The sequence below is a fragment of the Chamaea fasciata genome, unplaced genomic scaffold (assembly GCF_029207755.1).
Source record: "Chamaea fasciata isolate MVZ Bird 193981 ecotype frontalis unplaced genomic scaffold, bChaFas1.0.hap1 SCAF_14, whole genome shotgun sequence".
Taxonomy (NCBI): Eukaryota; Metazoa; Chordata; class Aves; order Passeriformes; family Sylviidae; genus Chamaea; species Chamaea fasciata.
The window spans coordinates 15,039,597-15,063,358 of NW_027094099.1; the positions used below are offsets into that span (position 1 = coordinate 15,039,597).

Here is a 23,762-nt window from a genome sequence, read left to right on the forward strand (position 1 = left end):
ACACAATCTGGACAGTTTTATTGGAGCCAGTTTTCCTGCACTTGGAGCTTCCTAAGCTTTGTGTCAGAACTGGTTCTCAGTGGGATGCAACAGGGTCTTTCAGGAACTCACATGAACAGAAGTTACTGGTGCTCATTAGTCACTTGGGCAGGATATTTTTCCCTCAGTGTAGAAGCTACTAATGCTTGTTTTTATCTTCCTAAAAATTATTTAGAAAATGGGTTTTTATATATATGTGTATGTATATATAGACATGGATGTATTCTCATTGTTACCATGAATTAATTTTTATGAAGAAAACCTCAGAAGTGATTTTTAATTTGGAAATAAAGAAGTGAATACCACAGTAAAGCTTAACATGTTCATAACAGATCTTTTCCTCAGGTGGTAAAGGCCTATGGTAGTCTCAGTTTGAGTCTTGACTTTATACATTTAGATATTGGAAAATTGATCTCAAAGTATGGCAAGTGCAGCAGTTCTGGTTGGCAGAGTCTCTGGTAAGAACATGGAGGACAGCATGAATACATATTACTCTGATGTGGGTGTAAATCATTGCATTTGACTTAAACTCAGCATTGTTTAAGCTTCCTCCAAACATCCCTTCCACACCAAAAATCCCTCACACCCCAAAGTATTCAAGCCTGTGGTTAAAACACATACAAGGCTTGGGAGAGCACATCTGCTGGCAGCAGCAGCTGTACTAAGGAGCCCTCTGCTTGCTTTCATCTCCTTCCTAATGGAAAGGAAAATGGAGCATAAAGATATTCTGCAGAAGGTTAAGTGCTCCTGTCGAAATGCGGTGGGTTTGGAGGAGTCAATGAAGCAAAGAGGGATTGGGGGGTGGAGAGGGCAGGGGGGGCCTGGAGGGGATGCACTGGGTTCTGTTGTTTGGCTGCAGATGTGTTATTCCAATTAACTTGAAAGTGGGAATGCGAGGGGTGGGCAGGAGGGAAGGTGAGGAAGCGTTTTTATGGCAGGAGGTGAAGCCCACCCCGCCGACAGTGATGGAGATGCCCCTCCTGGTCTCCCTGAGTTCATCTGGTTTTATGTGGGGAGAGAGGTGCAGAACCAGCACACTAAACCCAAACAGGAAGGGTCTGAATGGCACATGTGGAAGAGCTTAACAGGCACATGCTTGACCCAGGGCTTGGACTGCTCATCAGCGAGCAGCCCTGTAATTACAGGCTTTGCTGGACAGTCGCTGTAGCTAGTTACAGGATAAGCCACTTGCCTTAATTTGATGATAAGCACTGCAGTTTGACTATGTGTTGTTGTCAAGGTCTTTGGGCTTGTTGGGTAGATGGATGGCATCAGGATGTAGATAGATGAAAAGATATTTAAAACATTCCTGCTGGATTTCAGCGCTGAAGGTGCCTATAATTGCACCGTGGTGAGAGTCTGGTGAGTTAATCAGCATTTCAGGCTGCAAAAGAGGAGGGAAGGAAGTGTGTGTGTGTGGGGAGGACATGATAATACTGAGAATAAAAGTTAATTAAAAAATAAAATCAAGAGAAATGTGTCTCCAAGGCCACTTCTTTTGCGGAGACCACCTGTCAAACGCTTCCCTGTCTATAAAACCCAAGATTGGCTTCCAATCTACTCTGCAGTTCTTTAATTTTTAATGCCCCTCCCCTGGTCTCACAGGTGGCTATTATAGACAGAAGCTGTCGCCTGTATAGATACAGATGTGTGTAATGCATGCACTGAACATGAGTGCTCAGGATTTGGGAACTGACACCAGCCGGGAGCCGGAGCTGCCAGATGAGGTTGTTAAAGCTGCAGAGAGCAAAGTGTCTCAGTGTTGTTAGGGATTGCCACGTCTCTTCTTCCTTCTCCTTCTTCTTTTCTTGCCTCTCCAAAATGTCATCTTGGAGAATTTGAATTGACAGCATCACTGGATGGTGAACTGCAGGCAGGGAATGGGTTGTGTATGGGATTTTGAGGTTAAAACTTCTGGTTTTAATCCAAGCCTCTGCTGTGTTCCAATCCTCAGCTTCCCCGTTGCAGCAATTCCAGGTAAAAAAGCAAGGAGTCATAATTCTTTACCTGACTCACAGGGGTGTTGTGAGGCTCAGTTAGTTAATTATAGTAAAGCTTCTGAATAATAATCATAATAACACTTAGCAAATGAAAAGCGAGTATTATTATCGTTAAAGTAATGACAAGGCACCCTGCTGAAGGAAGCAAATATAATGCTGATTATTAAAATCATTTGTATTTAGTGGCAAATGTGGCCGCTGCTTTATAAACTTAGAGATGTAATCTTGTCCCCAAGCCATAACAATAAGTAATTCCAAGTGCTTTGTTGCTTTTCAGGATAAAGGAACAAACAGGTACCTTTGGTCAGAAGGGATTTGATTTTAAGAATTAAGAGAATCATAGAGGAAAAGAGGGGAAAACCATCATCTAGCTGAGATGAGGCCAAAGGTGGGTGTCTTATCTGAGCACTTGCTGGCTGCTGTGCCCCCTCCCACTGATGGCAGTGAGCCCCAGGGACAAGGGGTGAATCTGGGAGAGGTTGCAATAGGAGTGGAAGGTGAAGGGGAAACTCCTTGGAGGAGATCTGAAGCCAAGATTTCAGTACAAACAACACGCGCAAATTATTGTCACCACACCCAATGGTAAATGCTCAGATTTGCTGCTGTGCATACAGCTTCTGTATGTTACCTTTTATATCTGTCACCACCCTTGAGATCACAGTGCCACAGCCTGGCTTTTCTGGCTTGTCTTTTCTTTCTCATGTTCGTGTGTTTTTCTCCCAGAAAACTTCCCTGCCTTGCCCAGGATATATCAGGAACATGGACAAAAGCTGCCAGGGCCTAAACACAGCAGTGCTGGGATGAGGAAAAGAAGGAGAGTTTGGGTTAAATCTAGTGAAGGGAGAAAACAACTTGTGATTTTGAAGTAAACGTCCATCTTTTAGGTAACATTATTCTTTTTTTTTTTTTTTTTTTTTTTTTTTTTTTTTTTTTTTTTTTTGGTAATTTAACCACAGTTTTAGATTTTGAGCAACTGGAAGGGGCCAGTCAAAAAGTCATTCCTGTCAGCTGTCTCCTGGATAAAACTCCTTTTCCCATCAGAAATAACACCACTGCAGCTGGTCATATCTGGCTGACACCTTAGATGTCATCTCAGAAAAGGGTAAAAAATATTGAACGGGTCTCTGGATGTTCTTGTCACTCTCCAAATGTGCTCTGGCCAAGTCCTGCTTTAAAACAAATGGCAAAATCTGCAGAATCACTGTTTGCCTTGTATATTTTGTGTTGATGGATGGCCTCAGTTACTAGGGCTATTAATCCAGCTATTTTTTGGAACATAAAATTAATTTTTGGAGGAAATCAACTACATAAATAAAATGAGTATAATTGGATATCGCTGTGGTGCCATTGATTCTAGGGCTGTAAATTGCACTTGATGTTCACAGTGTCAGGCTCCGAGGCCCCTAATTCTGTTCCTTAAGGATGACTTATGCAGTCAGGGGTAAGTGTTTGCTTCAGCAAGTTTGACTGTCTCAAGGGGATCCCAAATTTGTTATAAAGGAAAAGGACTCACTTGTTAATACAACCTATTTGCTTTTGGGTTGTAATATTTCACCTTAAAGCTGGCTTTTGATCCCAGGGTTGGTTGTTATTCATATAAATCTAACACATATTAATATGGCATAAATATTCAGGTTGACATTCAGGTATTTGTATTTTACTCTTGGTTGTGTTGCAGCTGAGGATGCGTTGTTCTTGGTCCCACGACTGCACCTCTCTGCTTCCAAGGTATTTTTTGGCCAGTTTTGGAGTGTTGAATTGTAACCATTTTCTTATTGTGGGATGTGAATACCTACATGTCAGCTTGTGAGCCTTCAAAATCACAAATATGGCTGGTGTAAGGACAGAATAAACTTTGCAATAGATTGGGAAACTCTCCTCTCATCCCGGGAACCTGCCAGTAATTGTTGATCCATTTCTGGAAGGGCAAGTTTTGAGGCACAGCAATTCATTGCCACAACTGCAGCACGCTTAGACAGCCCTGAGGGCTTCCAAGAAAAGAAGACATATTAGATTTATGAATTCCTTTTATTTCTTATACGGTCTTAACTTGTGTGGAAGAAAAACAGAATCCATGGAGGTCTCCTTTCTGGTCCAGTCTGAAAGAGGCACTTAGGACCTCTTCTATCCTTCACTTTCTTTGTTTAATTTATTATACTGTCATGTATGAACTTCAGGAAAATATTAATTAGAGTGTGTGTTCCTTGACAACTAACTCTAAATGGATTAAACATGCTTTACTCGATGAAGCAAAGAGGTGTTGATTAAGAGAAATTGAATTGTATCCCTGAGATAATTTTCTCTCTCTGTGTCTAGAGAATATAGGCAACACCAATGCTTGGAGAAGAAACAGAGACGCCACACTACAAGTATCTCAAAAATAATAGTCAGGACATACATATTAATTGATTTAATGTAAAAAAGCTTGATGCAAACTTGTGCTGAGACTTTAAATTGAGGTCCTGACCATTCTCTGTGGTCACCAGAGGATCCTTCAAGAATGGGAACGACCTGGCAATTTCCAGTTTGGATAATTATGTTCTGCTTCCTTAATGTTTCCCATGCCCTTTCAATTAGTATGGTAATCATCTCCACTTTGCGACCTAGACTGAAGTGTAAGTGATGGTACACGCTGTTAAATAGCTGCTGTGCTCCACCCCAGGAGCCACTGTTTTCCAGGAGTGATGCCAGAGTGGGAGAGATTTGTCGCCTGGTCGAACCAGGAAAGTGAGGGACTCCAGTGGTGGAGTCAGGGCTGCCCCTTCTCTGTAAGCTATTTCAGAAATTCTTCTGGATAAAAAGTCTAAAATGTGCAGGAGATCTCACTTTAAGGAAAAAAAGGGACAAGCACACGAGTGTGGAAAGGAGGAGAGAGTCATTAAATGCAGTAAAATAACAGCAGGTGAGGAAACCTCGGCTGCAGCTTGGGGGTGAATTTTTAGTATGTCTGGTGCAGTCCATCAAGCAGCTGTGGAGGAATGAAGAGGTGCTGCAGCTCCTCTCTCCCTGACAGTGTGATTTAAAGAACTGCTCTTTGCTAGCCTGGCCTTGTGCCTTTCAGTTGCCTTGAAAGGGAGAGAACCGTGTCTCTGCTCCCTCGTTGGCATTTGTCTTAAAAATAATAAAGGAAAAAAAAAAAAGGAAAACAAGGGAGAGTGTGGTTGTGTGTGGGAGTTTTCCACACTGAACCCCCTGGTCAGCCACTGAGCAACAAGACAAAAGGAATATCTCACTGGGCTTCACACGATTTGTTTACGTTCCCCTTAAAGGTATAGAATTTTTTAGACCAGTGTTACACCTTGTAGCTGATATGGTTTGCAGCATGACAGCAGTCCCAGCTGCCTTTTGGAGAGCAGAGTTTCCTTGCAAGAGATGTGTTGCTATTTTCCATGTTTTTTGATACGCAGCCCAAATGAAGTCTCTGAAGGAGTATCTGTCTTTTGCTAACAGCCATCATTTTTATATAAATTCGGAGGTATTCATATTATGTCTTCATCTTCTATATCTCAACTAGTAACAATATCACAACTACTCCCTCCTGACAACTATATTCATTTCTCATTAAAGATATTTCATGTTTTATTCAGGAATTTAAATGAAGCTATCAGAGCCTGTAATAGCAACAGTTTGGGATAATTGTATCTCATTGATGGCAGCCTCAAGAGTTCTAATTAATATATATTTAGCTCCCTGGTTGTCTTTAGACCAAACGCCTCAATATGAAAGACTGGGAGAGGCGATAAGGGGAGGGGGAAGGGAACAGACTCCAAAATAACAGCCCCTTCTGAAATTCGGAGAGGAAAATCTGTGTTGTGAGAAGGAACTGCTCGCTCTGGGATCCTTTCTGTTTTTCCCTCTCTGTTCAACCCAAAATAACTTTTCAGATACAGAGTCCTTCTTGAGAAAAGAAAATACAAGAACCTAGTTTTGCTGCCTGCTTGTTTGGGGGGAAGAAAAGATGACAAATATGTATTTCTCTCCTCCAACGATACACCTGATATCCGAGTTCAGCTTATCAGTGGTCTCTGCTTTAATTAGCTCTTTGCCTGCCTCCTCCAGCCAGAGTGCTCCATTCAAAATTGCTTGGTTTCAGAGATATGATCTGCAATGCAAACAGGCTCTCATTACACTTTTTCATACTAAAAAAAAAAAAAAAAAGCTTACTTTCGTGTGTGCCTGATTAGCCCTCACCATACAGCTCTCAATTTTCTTATCCCCTTTGGGCTTTTTATTCCTTTCCTCTCTTTCCTTCAACACTACCTTTCCCTCTGTTGTATGAAATGAGCTAAAAAAAGATTTGGGGAGGGGGTATTATTCTGTCATTGGAATTCATAGCACTTGTATTCACTTACAAGCCTGAACTATTTTCTCAAATCACTTCAGTCTCTGTGACTTTCTCAGACTGTAGTTTATAAATCACTTTTGTGGTACACTATCTAGAGGGGATCAAGACCCCTGGAAGCTTGAGTCATATTGAATTGCATTGTGTAACGGAGAGTCATTAGGAGTTTACAGTCAGGGGGAAAAAAGAAGTCTTATAAATAGGCTAATTCAACTGGCACTTATATGTTTTAAAGGCATTATTGAGGAAGCAGGATGGCAGTATTATTTGCTCCCAATTTTGCTCTCATCAGCAGCAGCTAAGGGTGGCTGTTGAATAGGACAGGAATAGAGATTTTATAGACCTCCAGCTTTAAAACCTCTATTTTCACCCCCTTTATTACTTAAGCAAGTACTAAGGACTGTTTAGAGGTTTATTTAAATGGCTTCCATGCTGGAAGCTAATCCAGCCTATACTGGCTCAAATTGCCTCAGTTTCACCTGAATGAGAGCTGCTTTTCTCTTACTTCTACTGATTTTTTTTTCTTTAAGGTATTAATTTAAGAGAAATATATTGTGCAGAGCAGGGCCTTTCTGCAGTGAAAGGTTTTTCGGCAAGAGGTTTATGCAGCAGCTGCATTTTTCCAGTCTGATTCTGACAATAAGGTTATTCCAGTAAAACATCTCCTTTTCTCCCTTTCTTTTAAAGTTTAAAAAGGCGTGATGATGTAATGTGGAGGTATTTATTTCATTTGGGTGTGTTTCCCTTGTAGATTTGTGTCACAAAAGTGTCAACCCCTGGGTGTTGCCTCTCGGCAGGCTGGATCATCTTGGCTGAGGTTGGGGCTTGTCGAATACCTGGATATCCTCATGCCTACAGGTGTGGTGGATGGAGAACAATGACCAGAAGCAGGTGCCTTGGCTCTCAGCTCACTGCCAACAAGCTCACTCCTAGCTGAAATTGCTGCTTTTTCTGAAAAAAAAAAAAAAAAAAATTCTCAGTATTGTCTGCAGCTTTCAGCCCCATGTCATCCACTTCCATGCCATCTGTGGGATGGTCATGCTCAGCTTGGTCAGGATTTTCTCAGAAAAACAAAGTGAACCCAGGACGAACCCTTGGTTAAAAACAAGGCTGGAGTCAGGAGTTCAAAGGGAGGAGAGCTGAGCCGGCTCACGTGGCCGGCAGGGCTCTGGGTGAAGTGTCTCCCTGGGATTCAGCTGATGGGTTGCCTGGCAGCTCTGCCCCAGTGCTCCCATAACCTGGGCTGGAATCCAGCCCAGTCCTGAGAGATGGAGGGTCAGTCCAGTTTGATAGTGTGAGGTCAGGAATGGAATGAGGCTGGGATCTCTCGATTGAGATACGAGTATATAAAAGTATAAATCAAAAAAGCAAAATCCTTGAAGGGACACCTTGCAGCTGTCTTGGGAAATGAAAGGCTTTAAAATAAGAAGGCTCAAGAACATGAGAATCCTGCAGTCAGTGCAACTAATAAAGCTCTTTAGTCTCAACTCAGAGAAGAGTAAAGTCCTCTCTAAAGTCCTCTCTGTTGTCTGGAAAAGTGGAGGGTGTATGGCAAAGCTGAGGGAGATGCTGCTCCTCAACACAGCGAGCTGCCAGCATACTGAGGATTATATGTGCACATAAATACCGATCACAGCTTTTATACTGCTACTTCTCAATCAAATACATTGAAAAACTTATTCTAAAAAGGCTTTGTCAGCTGTAGGGACCCTTCTTCTGTGTCCTTGAATATACTCCATAGGCTCAAAGTTCGCCATCAAAGTCATGGAAGGGGAAAAGAATGAGCTTTTTTATCCACTTTACTCCTGAATGCTGCTGTCTCATTTTTGCTGCAGGATACTCATAATTTTATGCTTATTTAAACAGACACATATCTAGTTTATGGGCATATTCCAGGGAAAAAAAAAAAAAAAGAATCATGTCGCTTAGAGTGCAGTTCTCATGGGCAAACACCTGATCCCCTTTAATAAGAGATAAAAGGGAAACTATTCCCTTGCCAAGCTGCTACATTACAGGGTTTTGCTCGCAGTAACATGCTGGTAAGCTGCACATGTGACTGGTGCATGGCACAGCACGGGCTCAGCTTGCAGGTACAGAGATTGTCAGCAGTTTGTGCCAGTGCCACTGAAACCCACGGCAGCAGAAGTGGGATGGAGCATGGAGTGACACACAATTAGGGTGCAGGAGAGGTTTCAGAGCTCAGGATGTGCACATCCACCAATCAAACACAAGTCAAAGGGGGAACTAATTAATGTTTCAAGCTGGATCAGCCAGGATCCTTACTGTTGCAACAGTTTAGGTGTTTTGGGTTTTTTTTCTGGAGCTCTCGATGTTTTGAGTTTTATACTGCTATTAGTATTTCCTTATGGAAAGTGAGTAAAGTGCTGAGTTCCCATACGCTACCTTATTTCCCCCTTTCCAAGGATATTTTAAGTTTGCATTAGTTTACTTTGAAATGGTCCATGGTGTTCCTCTTTTATTCTCTGTAGTGTCTGTCATTAGTTGAAAGCTTTGGATTACCTGCTCTTGCCCAAAGAGATGGTCAGAGCAGTTTAAGAAAACAAATGGCTCAGCTGTGTAAAGTGATAAAAGGTTAAAATTCTGCATCTGTTTTGATGGGGACAACCGTAAGATGTCTTTTCACACAATTTTAAAGCTGCTGCTGCTGAACTTCTGTTTTTAACAGGTAACACAATGAGAGATGCTATGGGCAGGAATCTGTCACCTACCTGGTGGTCTGGGATAGCTGAGGATCCAAAACAGGAAAGGCAGGCTGATCTCTGTGCTACCCCACTGCACACCATCACCTGTGTGACAAAGAATAGTGCCATAAAGCCTTTGTTAAGGAGATGGAATATACAGAGTTTGGTATTTCTAATGACTCAAATAAGAAAGGCAGTATACTCACTTTTCTAGTTTGAATTTGTAAATCTGATTTCTCTTTTGGTCCCCAGTGGATGAAATTTTGCTTTTATTAACTGTTTTCCAGGATATTCCAGGGCTGATCTCTAGGCAAAGCATCACTCGGGATCTCAGATTTCAGGAAAAGCCACTGTCAGTGAGTTCAGTGGTTCTGACATAACAAAGTCCAAAAAGTCCTCTGGTCCACTTTAAAGCAGAAAGTAAACATTGGAGATGTTGACTGAGTAACTTTGCAGGCAAAACTTGCATCTTCACTGAACCAGAAGGTATCTCTTATTCACACCAGTATGGACACATCAGGAACCTGGTGAGAAGCTACATTTAGGAGGAGGTTCCACTGAGCAAACCCAATGTGCACTTAGTTCAGATAAACCCTGGAGAGTCAATCAGTGAGACCTCAAGGTCCGGAGTAATTTGCGGTCTGATGTATCCCAGTCCAACTTCACTGCCCTCTTTTTATAAATCAAATGGAAAAAAATCAGGCAAAATGATCAGGCACTCAGATGTAGTCCCAGAAAAAGCGCAAAGTCTGTTTTGTGGTGTCTGGGTCTTGTCTGATCTCTGCTCACATGCCACTCAAGAAGTCCGTGTAGGTTTTAATCTGACATATAACCTGTGCAGAAGCATCTACACATTTTGAAAGAAAGTTAATGATATTCAAGTGTATTTTACTGTCAGTGATGGTGGAAGCGAATTATTTTCAAAATCCTTTATTTCGAATGTCCTGTCTGGGCAATCTCACTGAAAGAGCAGGAGAGTAAAATGGCTAACCTTTCTCTCCTCAAGGAACTGGCAAAATACTTGCATCTAAAGCTTTCTATAATGCCTTTTACAGAGTCAGTGAGTGAAAAGAAAGAAAATATTATGGCACTGCAGGTCATGAATTTCTTCTGATTTTTCTGGCAGCCATGTAATGCAGAGGGCTTCTCTATGGGGAATGTGTTGTCCAACCAGGTAGGCAAAGTGGACCTTTGCAAGTTATTCCAGCAAATTGTTTAAAATAAATAGATAAAATATTGATTCTAAAGGTGTAGTAGGAAGAGGGAACTTGCTCTGAGAGAGGATGGAGCAAGCAACTGTTCTCTCCTTGCCCATTGTGCTCTTCCCTGGCTTCACTGTTCTTTAGGAATTCATCAATGCTATTGCAGCATTTCAAACTTCTGTGGTTTGAACTCAGCACAGGTTTTGTGGTCTCTGACAGCTCCTCCCCATCTAAACAAGAACAGAAAAATGCAAACACTCAGAGAAACTAATGATATTGAAAATCTGCTGAAAGCAGCGCGAGGGAGAAGGGAGGAGAGCGGATTACGGAGAAATCCTGCTCGAATCCATCCTTTTGTTTTATGGCCGATGAGCCTTTCCTCAACATATCAAAAAGAAACAAAGAATTGAAATCAAAGGAGAAGGTCAGTGATTAGAAGAGAATTGTCTGTAGCATTTCAACAAGGCCACCAATGGCTTGTGCTGGCGTTGGCTGCTCTCCCCCTCCTCGCCCTCTGTGCTCCCCCTCGTCACACGATCCTACTTGGGAACATGTTATCAAGGACTGAGAATCAGGCCAGTGGCTGCTGATGTTAAAAGGACATGACATGTGCACAAGGCAGGGCATAGGGGCTGGCTGCACATATTAAAGGCAAACACATCACAATCCAATTAGTAGAAATGGAGTGTGTGTGCTGGCTCTGGGAATTTTTTTTTCTTTAAGTAATACTTCTGTGCTTTTTCTATTGATTGATTTATTTTTGAAAGGAGTAATTCCCTTCTAGCTTTGCTTGCTCCTCTCCTCCCTCCTTCTCCCCACCTTCAATTCCTTCACTCCTGAGTTTTCACCTCACCAGAGGAACACGAGTTCAAAGGCAATTGGAGTAGAAATAAAAATAAACACAAAATACTGTGAATGTGAAGAATTCTCTAATCTCTTTTTGACCTTCCTGTGCAAAGGGCAATTTCTGAAAATCTAATGCAAACCTGTAAATCTTCAGTACTGGGAGGGATAAAAGCAACATAAAATATTTCATTAGAATTTAAGCTGACTAGCTAAATGTGTGTCTGTGCATGTATAGAAATTTCTCCTTGCTGTGTTTTAAAAATTGTTTTAAGTATGTCTCGTCTTCCTTAATACATTACCTAGTCACCAGAGATTTTTATTATTTTATTGGAATGCGTCTCCTGTCACTTTCATTCACTATTTAAGTAAGAATGAAGAGAAAAAAATTTCTAAAGGAAGGACTGGTTTTAAAATTCTGATACCTGAAATGAACACAATTTTCATTACATTCAGCATGTTTTATTGAATGCAGAATTAAGCATACAGTCAGTGTTCAATATCTACAATGATGTATTTCTGTTCTGATATCACGGGCAATACTTTGCTATTAGACTGTAGTCTTCCTGCTTGCTTAGCTCCTAGTCTAGCTGAATAATTAAACTCATGTAAATTTAAGTTTGTGTATAGTCCCACTGAGACTAAGGGAGTTTCTTGTCTGCCTGAAGTTGGTTTCTTTGTGAGTAGTTTGTTGGTTGAGGCCCAAAGTTTTATCTCAAGTCATTATGCTCAAAGGTCTCCTTGCTCAGCAAATCACTTTAAAAAATGCTCAGTTTTAAGATATGCCCAACTCCTGCTCTTAAGACTCATTCTGGTAAGATGTGTGGCCATGAGGATAGTCTAAACGAAAGGTGAAACAGCAGAGAAACCAAACAGGCTTTTCTTTGCCACTCATGGTGGCAAATACATAGAATTTAGTGAGAGGAAAACAAAACCATGGGGAAAAGGAGAAGTTCAAATGAGGTAGGTGGACCTACATGGGCATTCTTGCTTCCTTCCTTCCCACAGCTTCCTCTGCTCCTATAATCTCAGCACAGATGTTTCCTTTTTAATCCCTGGCTCCAGCTGGCAGAGCATCTCTGCTCTACCGTACTTAGTCGCAATTACTGCAGACATTAACTCTGCACATGCTTCGGAAATTGACTGCTTTTTCTTCCTTGGAAATGTTGCTCATCATCAGGTTTTTAACAGCCAGAAATAAAGGCCATTTGTGTAATGATGAATCCGATTCCCTTCAAGATTTGTAAGAGAGATAAAAGGCACCAGAAGCAGGCTTAAAACAATTGCTGGAATGGTGGAAAATTTGGATATTGAATTTATAATACCTTGCTTTTCTGGTACAGCCTCTTCATCATGTGATAGAAAAGGAATGGGAAATATGTCAAGCAGATGCCATGGTCACCTGCCTGACACTACTTTTCCAAATTAATCACAAGTACTTTTTTATTTTGATTAGCAAAGCAGACTTGGTACACTAAGTGTGGGGTGTGTCTTCTTGTAGGTGAACTTTCATTTATTAATTGAGTAGGGGTTGATCTAAGTGTCAACTCTGCAAACCCCTAAAGTCAGATCCACTCTTTTCCTTGCACCCAGGCATGAGACTCTGTCACCTCAGGGTCACCCATTTGTGGTGCGATGCTGCTGAAGTGCCACCAGAGCCTGATGTGACCCTGGCCAGATTACAGCAGAAAAAAAAATATATTTATATATATATAACTCTGCCTTGGGCTTGAAAGCAAAACAAAATCCTCCAGCTGATGGATTCAGGGGTCCCAGTTTACCCTGATTGTCCTGATTTTGTACTTTTTTCTCTATTCAACAACTTTCCATTGGATGTGGAAGTGATCTGAGACAGCCACACTGCCATGACAGATGGGATGAATGGACAGAGGAACAATGAAGAATCTGGAAACATCACACATCAGGTAAGGCAGTTCATTTGCTTTGGTGAAAACTCTTAAATAATCTAAAGAGACTATACAAAGTATCTTTAAAATTATCAAGAATCCCTTCAGTTGATCTGCACTCTGTCTTTTTCTGCATGATGCTCATGACTCAGATTTTCTGTTCTTGATTCTTGAGGGCAAACTGATTTAGTGCATGAAAATCTATTAATGAAGTCACTGTGTTGCTCGCTTTGTTCTCTTCTTTCCCCTTTAGCACTTGCTGAAAGCACTGGATGTATTCCCACTGCTTTCTCCCCCATTCACTGTGAAGGAGGAGCATGGATAGCACATCCAGCCTTCAGGTGGCTGCTAATATGACATGTACAACTTCAGACATTTATGTGAGCACCCAGAATAACAGGATAAAGTTGGCAACAACCTGAGGTCATCCTGCCTATAAACCACCTAACCACTGCCCTGCGGGTAAGGAACTGGAAACCTGTGCTTATCTCTACCAGTCAGTGTTCTTAAGTGAGCAGACCATTGCAGATTAGATGGATGTGCTGTTACAAACACACAAACCTTTTAAAGGCCCTGGAGAGCTTTCAGTGTGGATTCTTGCTACCTCTCAGTCATTAAGAAACACAGGATTGGTTTGACAATGACAGTTCTAGGACTAAAATGAGAAAGTTCTTGCAAATGATAACAGCTCTGTATGCTCCTGTGGAAAACTTGCTCAGAATAGTGTACAGTTTCCTCAGGAATGATCAGTAAAATCCAGATTATTATATAAAAAGAGTGGTTTATTCATATTGTATTGCCTAATGCTCTATGCAGCCTTAGTATCATTATGGCCCATTGAATGGGCACAAAGATTGAGTATCTTGGCTTTCTACTGCCATTGAGTCCATTCACTGATGGAGAGCAAGAAAGGAGAATGAGAAGAAGAAAACAAAACTGAAAGTGCTTGAGGACAATTCAACTTTGAAATTGTTTTCATTAAATACAGGGAAAGTGCAAAATGAGCCCTCTTTGAAACTTGCTGGATAAAGGCTGTTATGAAAGCTTTCAGTATTTTTTTTTTTCAGCTTTGGCTCTTCTTGCACTCTTCTAGGCTAGGTGAAGTGTGTATGAAGGCATCACTGACATCAGCAATTGGAAAGTCAAGAAAATAGTAAGTGCAGCTTGGCTATCGCAGAGAAACTGCAACATCTACAGAAGTAAAGCAGGAAGAAAAGACAAAGATTTTTTTTTTTAGCTCTGTGACTTCTCTTTGATCATATTTCATGTAGCATGCACAAGAATGACACAAATAGTTTGATATGTAAGAGGGGAAAAAAAGGTGGGGGCTTTTGCTTTGAGGGGATGCTTTGTAAGAAGAACTTGTTTGAAAAATAACACACATACGAAAAATGAAGAAAAAACCCAAGCCAAAACAAAGCCCTGCAGAGTTGTAGAAGTCATTCAGAAGAACTTAGAAAGCTGCAGTGAGGTCAGATGCAAAAAGACTTCTAGACTGGAATATCTAAAATTTGAAACCAGTTCCAGGTGACTCACAAAATAGTTGGGCTTGTGAGAATGAACATCAGCAAAAAACGGCAGCAATAGTCATATTCCTTGGAGGATGAAGGCACTTCAAAGCAATCTCTCCTCACCCTCCCAATTCTTCTAATTTAAACCGTGGCTAGCAGTGACCATTAAAGTTATTTTTTTTTCTCTGTTATTGAAGTTTTTAAAGTTTTTTGGCTTTGGGTTTGTTACCAGATCTGGTTTAGTAGGTAGCTTAAAATGTTTGAAAGGAACTAATCTGCACTTATTTTTTAATAAATACTTTGTGCTTTATGCAGAGGTTTTGTTGCACGTTAAGTCAGCAAGGAAAAGGGACTCAGCTCATGTGTGCAGGCAGCTAGATTCATAAAAGTGTTCTCCAGTCTCTTTGAACCAGTTTCCAGGATCTCACAAACCTGTTGAGTCTCTCTACCAGAGGATGTCGACTGGTGCCACGCAGAGTTGGGAGCAGGCATTAAACGTCGGCTCTTGACGTGCCCTCTCTCTAATAAGAGCTGGCTACTGTGGCAAAGTTGAACAAGAATTCAATTGTGATGGAAGCTAATAGGATTAATTTTTATTGCTGAGGTGCTGGGAAGTGGATGAACCCTGGAGTTCACTTTGGCTCCTAAACTGTGTCAACCAGCCCTCGATGGTCTTGCTGCCTTTCCTAGTCTTTCCCAAATGGTTTTGTCTCCCATGTGATGGCATCGACATCAATAAATCATCCATCACCTTATGAGCTACTCCAAGGAGGGCAATAGCTGGTGCTGTGGGCCTGATTTCTCTGCTGTACGTAATGATTTGTTTTTTGCTTCCTCCACTATGGTCCCATAAAATGAATTTCCTTCAACAGTTTGGGCTTAAGTTTTGTTATTTTTATCTGACCTTGTGTAACACACACCACAGTGCAGACTGTGGGGGTGACTAGGAGATAAAAGCACATTTCTAATCCAAACAGATATACAAATATAGACTCAGCCTACGTTTCCCTCTTCCCAGCTGCCTTATGAGGAAGAGGAGCTGGCTCAAAGAAGTGATCCTCCCTAAATCAGAAAGACTGGCTTCCCCCCCCCCCCCCCCCTTTTTGTTTTTTGGATATTTATGAGAAGGCAAAAAGCTCTTTGTAGCAACTCATAATTGCAAATGGTTCTCACATAATTTTGGTAGGTGGTTCTAGATATTGGGTCAATTTGGATCAAGAGATTGGTTGGGTTTTGTTTGCCTGACTCAGTGAACTTGATGTTTAGACTCATATTTCTTGAACTGATAGTCCTGTTATGAATTTAAGCTGGCTTCTCGCAAACACTCCTAAATAATTGATACACTTTTCCTAGGGAAACAGCCAACTTGTATGTCTCAAAGTATTTGCAACCCCCAAATTTATATTAAGATTTGAATTTGAATTGACATTTCCCCACACAATGTTTGTCCGTCTCCACTGCGTTTATAGGCAGAGGTTATGTTTTTGGCAAGTTGACATTTAATATTTTTTCTGTAGTTCACTCCAAAAGGAACAAAAATTGGCTCAGATTATGAATTCAAATGGAGTTTTTCCAAGTGCCTATATTACAAGTTCCCCTTCACCATCTGAAAACTGAGCTATGCTCCTTTTAGTATCACTAAGCACTCATGATAACAAAGCTAGTAAACATTTTTCATGAAGTTAGACTCATCAATCCCATGTTACCACTAAATGGAGTTTAGAAGCAAGGAAGAGGAGAGCCAAGAGACACCCTGCAATGTATTTGTCCCAAAGGAGTGTGAAAAAAAAATGTACCAATGTCTCTTCTCACCTTCTAAGACAACGTTAAAATCAAATTTTAGCATAAACCAAATGGGACAAAACTGGTGGCTCTGTGCTAGCCAGCAACTTCTCTCCAGAATCACTTAAAATCAGACTTCTTCCTGGCACTAGGGAATTCTGCTGCCCCACAGCCCCTTACTTAAAACTGTAGGGAGGAAAATGAAAAAAGAAAAAGGGGGAAAATGAAAAGAAAAGGCAAAGCCTTTAAGGTCAGCTAGCCCATCCCTTGCTGATCCAGGCATGCTGCTGACAGTATTTTCACATCCATGAGTGCTTTGTCCAGGCTACTTTACCTCCATCACTGGGGCTTCCATCCACTCTCAGGAGAGATCATTCCATTTATTTAATATGGCCTGGCTGTATGGATTTTTTTTTAAGTTTTATTTTTATTTTCATTGACAAACCAAGCAGTAAATATTGGGTTGCTAGGCCCAAACTTCTCTGCAGTACAGGTTGGATTTTTTTTCTTTTCTGAGAATGGGAAAAAGCTTTCAAGGTAGAATCACCTCCCCCTTGCTCACCATCACAAAACCTTGACTACAGAAGCATCTCATTCATTCCCTGAAGTGTAATCTCTTGAGAACTCAGAAATACTCCATAACCTGAAAACACTCTTTGTTTTGAAGGATAAGAAATAATGGACTGCTTCCACAGTAGGTAAAAGGCAGGGTTTTGTGTTGAATTAGTGTCAGCTTTTACTAGGACATGGGGTTTTATATGTATTTCTGAGCTAGACACGTGTTATGATCCTGTGTGTGTTCTCTGCTGCTTCAGCTCTATTACCAAGCAGAGTCTGTCTGTCTTGGAGTCCACTTTCCAGCATCAGAGGATTTTGAGCCTGATTCTGATTTTTTTACACCACTGTTCTAAATCAGACAGTTGCTCTCACTAGGCTGATTGACATCAGCATGAAGCAAAGGTGGGTTAGATGCACCTCATGCACTTCGCATTTCAGGAAGGAATCAAATTTTGCTCCCCAGCTTTCACCTTTGGTTATAGACAAGGAGTGTTTTGCTTTTCAAAGGAAAACCGTTGGAGGAAGGCTATACGGGGGACAAAATGCAGCTAGGCTGCGTTCTGACTGTGAATTTGCAGGCTGCTGTGCTAGGCATCCAGCTCTTTGTACTAACAGGAGTGCTAATATGATGTATTAAATGTCACACCAGCATCGCTGGGTATGCATATCTCTCCTGTTGTACTGCCTGTTTATGCTTATTCAGCTCTTTGAATAATTTAACACATTTCATACTCCAAATTACCCACAACAGTTTGACGGGGCTGCTGGCAGTTTACTTGAAACACTCAGTGTTAGGTCAAAGTAGGGCCCAAGCATCTGCTAAATAGAAGGACATTTCATACTTAGCAAAGCATAATTAGACGTATTCCTGCACACTTTTCTATAAAAAAAATAGGTAAATGCATGCAAATCCCAGTGATACCATAGAAATAAGGGTGTGTATTGAACACTGCTATGTACAGCTCAACACCAGGAATGATTGGGACTGAAGGAAAGTAATTCTGGAGACCAGTAGTTGTTGAGGACAGATGAAACAAAGCTGGATAGCACAGCTGTGTCAGCATGTCACTCATACAGTTTCAGAGCAGAGGTACTGATTACCTTGGTGCAGTTAGGCTGGAATTAGAGATTTGGGAAGCTCCATCCCCAGCAGTGCAATATTCTTCATGCATTTATTGGAAACTTGACTGAGAACAACAATCCACTGGCTGGATAATGAACCTGGAGCACATGGAGCAAGCACACTCTCCATCCCCTGTGCTGCTGGAACCAGAGGCATGAGGTGTGCCCATTTTGGGTCTACACTGTGAATTCTCTCCCAGGCTTCAACCTTCTCTATTCTCAATCCGCCCAGGCTCTTGCACTGAGAACGTTTCAGCTGGATGAGTATAGAAGAGAGATAGGAATAAAGAAAATGGGGCATGGTCCTTGGCTGGACAGCTGGGGCTGTGCGTCCTGCTCAGAAATAAAGCAAGTGGTGACTCATAAAGGGCTGATGTTGTGTGGATTAAATCAGTAAAGAGACTGAGCTGAGAGAGACAAAGTACCTGGTGCTTCGTAGCTGTGTCTTTCTGGGATGGGGGTGTGCTTAGCCACTAGGGCTGTCATCTCTTTTATTTGGAGGAAGATGCAGAATAAGCACTGCTTTCTGAGCAGTGCTGGTGTGCCTTTTGGTGAGGTGAGGCTGTGTGATGTCCACACTGGACCATTTTCACTTGACACAGGTGACCCAGCAATAGTGCTGCTCCAAATAGTTTTGGCAGGAGGTTTGGAACTGATGGATGCACAAGGCTCTGAGACATGAGGCAGCAGGCAGGGGCTGGGAGGAGGACTGCTCTCCCTCAGGGCCACCCAACTTTCCATCAGCACCTCTCCACACTCCTCTGCTCAGACAGAAACCAGAGAAGGGACAGGATAGCAAAAAAAGAGAGAGAGCTTTTTCAATTAAGACTTAAAAATCTCATCCCTCACAGTGCATCAGGTGGGAGGAATCTCTCCCCAGCCCCACGGCTCACCCAGGGCCTCACAAAGTGATGATGCAGGGCACAGTCAGCAGAGATATTTGCAAAGTGACAGCAGGGCTCTGATTGAGTGAACCTCCCAGGTCCGAAGCCCCACACTGCTCGGGAGGATATGCTGAAAATCTTTCTCAGGGATTTGCACATCCTTACAACAACTAAAGGTCTGTAATGAAATGTTTGCTTATCATCCATTTAACCCGCTTCGAAGCAGGCTGAGCCTGCATGGTAACCTCAGGTCAAAACTATTTTGGATAGCTGAAACTCATGATAAACACATGCTTTTGAAGGTTAGAAAGCCATCAGTGGGAGACATCAGATTCGCTTCTTTATTATTAGAAGGGGAGAAAATCCAGGAGTGTTCAGACCAGCAAGTTTTGTATAAAACATGAAAGGCAGATGGGGGGAGGTGGCAGAAGGAAGGAGGAATCTTTTTTGATACCAAACAACATTGCTTCTGCAGCAAATCCTTTTTCCTTGTAATTTAAGATCGTGCTTGAAATAAGGAGCCAGCTGCACCCGGGGGGAGCAGAGGGCAGCCTGTCCTTTTGGATGCTTGATTGGCTCTTTCGTGTATACCTGATAATTACTGGAGCTGGTAGGAATCCAGTTGTGCTACTTGAACGTGCACTGAGCAGCATCGTATCCACAGCAGCCCTGTTTGGTCTGAGATCTCCAAAAGTGGGAGAGAAGATTGTCACAGACCACAAGTCTTTACTGATAAGCAAGTTATGGCCTTGCCTAAATTTCACTCCAGCTCGATCTGCTTATGGTCTGTGCCCACTGAGGGGCTTTCAGCTGCATTAAGCAAGCTAGATTAAGGTATTTCACTTAGAAAATGCATCTTTATTTCTGAGGTCCAAATAGAAATCCTGCTACTCCCTTTGTGATATGGGAGGAGTCCCAAAGCATAATCTTGAGTGCAGTCTCATGGACATTGCTTTTGACATCATCATCAAAATCCTGGACTGATGAGTGAGATGAGGGGACATGGGGGACTCTCTTCACACATGCCTGAACTGAGCCACAGCTGATTGCCTGAGCACTGCCCAGGGAAACCAGAAACACTTTCTTTGCTTTTTGAGACAAATCTTCATCGATGTGTGCACTTGTGCCTGCAGACACACACACACACACACACACACATGCAAAAGGCAAAGTTTCATCCCTCAGAATCACAGTCCTTTGAAGCCACCTGTCTCTGAACAGTTTTCTGTATAATGAGCAGAGCTGTGTGCTGTAACTTCTCCCTTTGTCCCCAGTGCCAGCTGTATAATCCTCAACCCAACAAACATCGCACCCTTGCAGAACTTCTGCCTCAGTCCAACAGTGCTGTTGCACCAGGTTTTCTGCCATAGCAGCCGCCTACAGGAATGATCAGCACAATGACAGCAAAGGAGGATCCTTCCACTGGGAGGACTCTGTGTTTCCTCTCTTCCCAGGACCTCCACACTAAGTGGGCTCAGTTTCCAAGTGAAAAGATCCTGTTTGTTCTCTTTTCCCCTAATGGTCAGAGATGGCAAACTCCCTCTGGGATCTTTGCATTCAGCTTTGTTCTTTCTCCCTCCCCTGCTGTCGCCAGTAATTAAAACTGAGTGAAAAAACTGAACATGCTATTTTTTGAATAGATATTTGAAATTTAAAGTGGAAAAAAAAAAGTTGTGAAACTTGTCAGATCAATGATTTGACACATATTATTTAGCTGGCTCTAAATATTCTGGAGTGAGAACTTAGTTAACAACTTGTTAACAAAGCATAATTCGGAATAAAACCCAGCTCTCTCTTTGCTAGCTGCATTTGCAATATGGAGCTGGTTCTAATAACTCTGTCTCTTAAATACCAGTGTAATTCTCATGCAGTTTCTAACGGTTTTTGCCACTGTGGTGCACAGAAGTGGGACGGAAACAAAATACAGAGGCAATGTCCACCAAATCTTGGTGGTTGAGGAACAGCTGACCACCTTGATGTGAGTAACTTGTCTGAGTCACACACAGGACACTGGTGTTGGGGAACTCAAGTCTGTCAGCACTTAAAAATGGGTTAATCTTTTAATTAAGCACCTGATAATGAATGACATATGAAGAACAATTTCTTTGAAGAGAAAGAAACGTAGAGGTAATTTTTCTGGTGTCTCTGTTGGAGTTTGCTCTCTCTGGCCATCTTAATATGTCTCGCTCCATCTTTGGACTTCTTTAAAAGACTACTTTTCAATGATAAATTAACAGGCCTGTTTTCCCCCTGAAGTGCATCCCTTACCTCCTCACACCTGTAAACAATGGATTTTTCCACATGAAATGAAAGGGCAAGCACATCCTGCTAACAATTTTGACTCTATGGAGTGGTGTAGCATATAATCTCCATTACTTTTCCTGTGATTTGTAAGTGACTGTTGCTAGGTAATGCCTTTTCCACTAAACATCACTGAGCTAATGTGAGGGCTTTGAGAATGTTACATTATATAATTAAGCTTTTGGTGGTGCTGATTTCTACTTTACAAAAGTCTCAAATCTTTTTCATGTGAGCAAAAAAAGTTTTTACGGCATTACACATGTGGACACAAAAAGCACCTTTGAAGCCAGACTCATTTATTGCTAATATAACTGATTTCTGCTTTTTAAAAATTATTTATTACACACAGCTATCAGCCACCCATCACAATGGCATCTAGCTAGATTCTATGTTGTTTAGATGGAAAACACGATAAATACATGGAACACATGACCCACTGGAAGTATCATTAGATCCCAAATATCTCTCTGGACTCCATAATCCATTAAACAAATGTGGTCCCTTTGTTCTGGCATCTGGACACTTAGTCTAACCGTGACCTTTGCTTCCCAGGGACAGGACTGGGATACAGAAGAGCTTCTTCAACAGGACGTTGCTGGTTTGACTGAACATGAGAGCTGAGGTTTCCCCAGGTTCTTCGGACTTGAGCCTCAAGGTACTGTGAATTTTGTTTAAAGCATGAGATGAAGAAAGGGGTGGAAGATATGTATGTGAGAAGATATAAACACAAAATAAAAACAAACAACAAAATGTAATGTTAGGAGTTCGTATTTTGTCAAGCTTCACGCTAAACATCAAGATCAGTAACTGCCATTGGAGGGGGAACACTTGGCCATCACAATACACAGGACTGTGATGCACAAAGCAACCATGATGCAAATTTACTTAGCATCAAGGATCCCTAGGAGAAAAAAAAAAAAAAAAAAAAAGAAAAAAAAAAGAAAAAAAGCAAGAAAAAAACTTTTCAAGGCAGCTTTGATCGGCCCTGGCACTGCGTGTGAAAGTCTAGCTCAGTTCTAAGACTGCCAGGGTAAGTGAAAGAAGAGCCTTTGTAATTTTTGTCTTACAATTATGTCACTCAGTCCTGTAGCCTTCATTCTCCCCGTGCAATTTGTAAGAGACGACAAGTCATTCAAAGCACCTCTGTTTACAGAGAGCCTCAGTAATAGAACACCACGGTCGGGCAGATTCCATGAACTGCAGACCCCGTGCTGACAGATGGGGTCTGTGACTGATTGTTTGATGGGCGCCGTGGGTGAGGCCTGCAGGGGAATAGCAGGAGAAGAGGAGGGCACTGGGTTTTTTGAGCTGGGAGGTCATGTCGGTTACCAGTGAGAACGGCATTCAGTGTTTTTTCTTTTGCATTGTTATCTTGGAGCTGGTGATGAAGTTTTAATTGGGAAGGGTGAGGATGATTCTGCTCTCCTCCCACACGGCTCTACAGATGCTGCTGCTAACCAGCAGCTTGGGGCAGGGTTTCAGGAGCTGCTCGCTTCCCACCAGGCACGAGCCAGCAGAAAGGAGAAATGAATGAGGTGAGGATTGCTGCATTTCTGAGGGGTGTCTCCTGTAGATAATGCTGATCTGATGAGCAAAGCCAAAATGATATGTCTGAAGATACAAATGCTTGCGTAGGATGGGCGCAGCACAGACAGCAGGACATGTCCCCCTCTGCACTGATAATACAGCTTAACCCAGTTCAATCTATTTCTGTGGCTTGGAAAGTTTTAGGACTCTCTGCTGGAGCCATCTACTATCAAGTTATTGATAAAATGCATTGCATTTTCATACCATAATTAAAAAAAAAAAAAGGGCAAAAAGCAGCCCAGTTGAAAACAAAGAAAAACCTCCGTGATCTATTGCCTGAAAGCCACTCAATAGCAATTAGCTAATATCAGTTATCTCCTTGCTGTACAGGCTTCCTGATACTGCAAAGCATAGTTTGGGTATTGGAATGCTAACAATTATTTATTAGGTGCCTCGAAGCATCCAGTACCCTGGTCATAGGATCGCTTGTGTTTGAGGGCTGTGAAAACAAAGAACAAGAGAAGAGTCCCCAACTAACACGCTCACAAAGTAACTACAAGGCAATTGGCAACAGATGAATACGCACAGAAGCAGAGCAGTATGCTGGGAATGATTATAGCAGAACTGTCAGCATGAAAGGCAGGGCTCATGAAATACCTTTAATCACTGGTGATTATTCTTTTTCTGGGCAATCAGCTCTTCTCCCCGCTCAGCCCCCCCAGTATCTTGCAGCACGTAGCAGGATGCATCCGAAGGTGCTTGTGCTCCTGCAGGACACCACGCTCCATTCTTGTCTCCATCAGGTGAGAGACAGAGATTTTCAAACCTGTTAAGAGTCAGATGGAAGCAAGGGATAGATCCCCAGGATCCTGGCCCTGGGGTTTCTCACCCTGAAGCAGAAGACAACGCTGTCATTCAGAGCAGCAAGTTCCCATTCACAGTTATTTGTCAAGTTAATTACTACAGACAAATTTCTCCTTCATCTCAATCGTGCAGGTCAAAGCGGGAAAAGTTTAGCACTTCAGAACATCAAACTTCGCTT

At 42.0% G+C, this 23,762-nt stretch overlaps 1 long non-coding RNA gene across 1 annotated transcript; it reads left to right on the forward strand.

Moving 5' to 3' along the window:
* Positions 1-13,011: 13,011 nt before the first annotated feature.
* On the forward strand, positions 13,012-22,007 carry LOC136297066 (uncharacterized). The gene is made up of 3 exons (XR_010723083.1): positions 13,012-13,053; positions 13,289-13,497; positions 21,746-22,007. It is a non-coding gene; the product is annotated as an uncharacterized lncRNA (long non-coding RNA).
* The last annotated feature ends 1,755 nt before the right edge of the window (positions 22,008-23,762 follow it).